The sequence below is a fragment of the Danio rerio genome, chromosome 14, assembly GCF_049306965.1.
Source record: "Danio rerio strain Tuebingen ecotype United States chromosome 14, GRCz12tu, whole genome shotgun sequence".
Classification (NCBI taxonomy): domain Eukaryota; kingdom Metazoa; phylum Chordata; class Actinopteri; order Cypriniformes; family Danionidae; genus Danio; species Danio rerio.
The window spans coordinates 2,007,787-2,010,000 of NC_133189.1; the positions used below are offsets into that span (position 1 = coordinate 2,007,787).

The 2,214-nt window shown below is 38.2% G+C and overlaps 1 protein-coding gene across 2 annotated transcripts in view; it reads left to right on the forward strand.

Moving 5' to 3' along the window:
* Positions 1 to 576: 576 nt before the first annotated feature.
* The window catches only part of trpc7b (transient receptor potential cation channel, subfamily C, member 7b), a 102,566-nt gene continuing 100,928 nt past the window's right edge, over positions 577 to 2,214 (forward strand). Inside the window, exons 1-3 of one of the 2 annotated variants that reach the window (XM_073921132.1) lie at positions 577 to 683; positions 1,012 to 1,128; positions 1,692 to 1,868. The gene's annotated coding sequence lies outside the window, so the exon portion shown is untranslated. Of the gene's footprint in view, positions 684 to 798; positions 1,129 to 1,691; positions 1,869 to 2,214 lie in introns of those variants that run through there. The other variant, XM_073921134.1, reaches the window with a different exon arrangement.

Here is a 2,214-nt window from a genome sequence, read left to right on the forward strand (position 1 = left end):
AGCCCATATATTCAAGTGTTCAGCAGTTATCTACATTTAAATACATCATTTACACAATTTAATTGTCATTTGTTTTATTTAATCGTGCTAATAAATGAGAAATTAAAAAAATATAGCTTGTATAAAGGTATACTGTTTTCAGAACTGCTTATCGAATTATAATGTTTTTACATTAAATTCAGTTTCCAGCAGAGGGCAGTGTTGACCTATTCCACTTTACTACACTTGTAGAGAGATGAATTACTGACTGCCTCTTAATGTCTGTGTAGTGTCCTCCTCATAAACATCACATTCTTAGAAAACCAGCAGCAGCTGTTCCACAACTGTAAACTGGAAATGATGAATGCATTTATATTCATTGTAATCATTTGTTGTGAACATTAGTACTCTAACACAATTTACATAAAACTGTCGAATATGTGCTGAATGTAAATGTTTTTTTGTCTGCGTGTGAGAATGTTTCCTTTAAAGTGCAGATTAGATTTAATAATCAACAGTTTACGATTCAAACACACATACTGCTCTCAGTAGCTGTAGATATAGATATATAATATGTAATCAATATAACTTTCCTCTATGACAACAACGAACTGTATCGCATTGGATGTCACTCCCTCACTGAAAATGCCAGCGCTACCTGTTGCCACCTCGCTGCGCGCGCATCCTGGATGTTTACAAACATGGTAATTCGTATTCTGAATATGGAAATAATTAGCAGCCAATGTTTATCAACGTACAACATTGTTCACAGTTTATAAAATAGCGCAAATGTTGTTTTGAAGTACGTACATGTGATTTCAGACTCAAGGTAAGTTAGCGTGGTAAACAATATAGGGAGCGTGTCGCAAGTTGTCCCTGTTGAAAAATGAACAACTTTACCTCGGTTGTATAAAGATATGCTGTATTCTAGAAGAACTGGACCAATGTGCAGTGAAAAGTTTTCCCTTTTACACGAAAACAATTGCGTTTAAATGCATTTTATTCCTGATAAAATCTCTTTACCTCCTACAGACACGAGTTTTGCTGACTCTCGCGAGAAATTGATCAAACTGACTCTCGCCCTGTGATTGGCCGCTTGCTGCACAGATCTTCATACGGGGTTTGTTCAACTCTGAACTCCAGCTTTGGGTACACTGTTGTTCAATTACACTGTATAAACAACATCATGTAATAATACTGCATTATGAAGTGTGTGTGCGGTAATATAACGAGCTCTAGTCAGTTTTATCCTATACTGTAATTACACACACACATACGCACGCTCTTTTTAAACATCAGCTCATTTGCATATGCATGTTCAATTTTTAGATGCACCCTCTTTTGTTTTAGATTGAGCTAATGTTATTCTCGTTGACACTAAACCTCACACAGCTTTAAAAGTCAGTTTTTGTTTTGTTTTTAAAATTAAATTTAATTTTGTTTGCGTTTCTACATTTTAATTAAATTTTTCCTTGCTTCTGATTGGTTGTTTGACTCTCCCTGTGGACACATTCAGCCCACAGTCTGAATCTGAATCCCATTCACAGGCCTGTTGTTTGTCTCCATCTGTCAGATCTCTGTTTGTTTGATTATTGTTTGCTAGTGCTGGACTGTCTGGTGTTTCTCTGCAATTAGATTCTGTCCTACACACACACACTGACTAGACCCACTCCTATCTCATCAATCCAGCAGTTTAACTCTGTTTCTTTCAGTCAGAGTGGACACTAATGCGTTTCCGGCTGGACAAACTCTTTAAACTGGAGGGGATCAGGACGCATCCATGCATTTCCAGCCTTCTGATAGGACTGCAGCTCCATCTCCAATGGCAACAGTGACATGATGGAGTCTCTGAGGGCGGAGTCAAAGATCAGTTATGTCATAATGACCAGGTGAGTCATTCTAATGGTTTAGTGTCCTACTGCTCTGCACTAAGAGAACAAATAAAATAAACCTTATACACTCACCGGCCACTTTATTAGGTACACCTGTCCAACTGCATGTTAATGCAAATTTCTAATCAGCCAATCACATGGCAGCAACTCAATGCATTTAGGCGTGTAGACATGGTCAAGACGATCTGCTGCAGTTCAAAGCGAGCATCAGAATGGGGAAGAAAGGGGATTTAAGTGACTTTGAACGTGGTTGTTGGTGCCAGACGGGCTGCTTTGAGGATTTCAGAAACTACTGATCTACTGGGATTTTCACGCACAACCACAAAATCTCTGAGGAGTATTT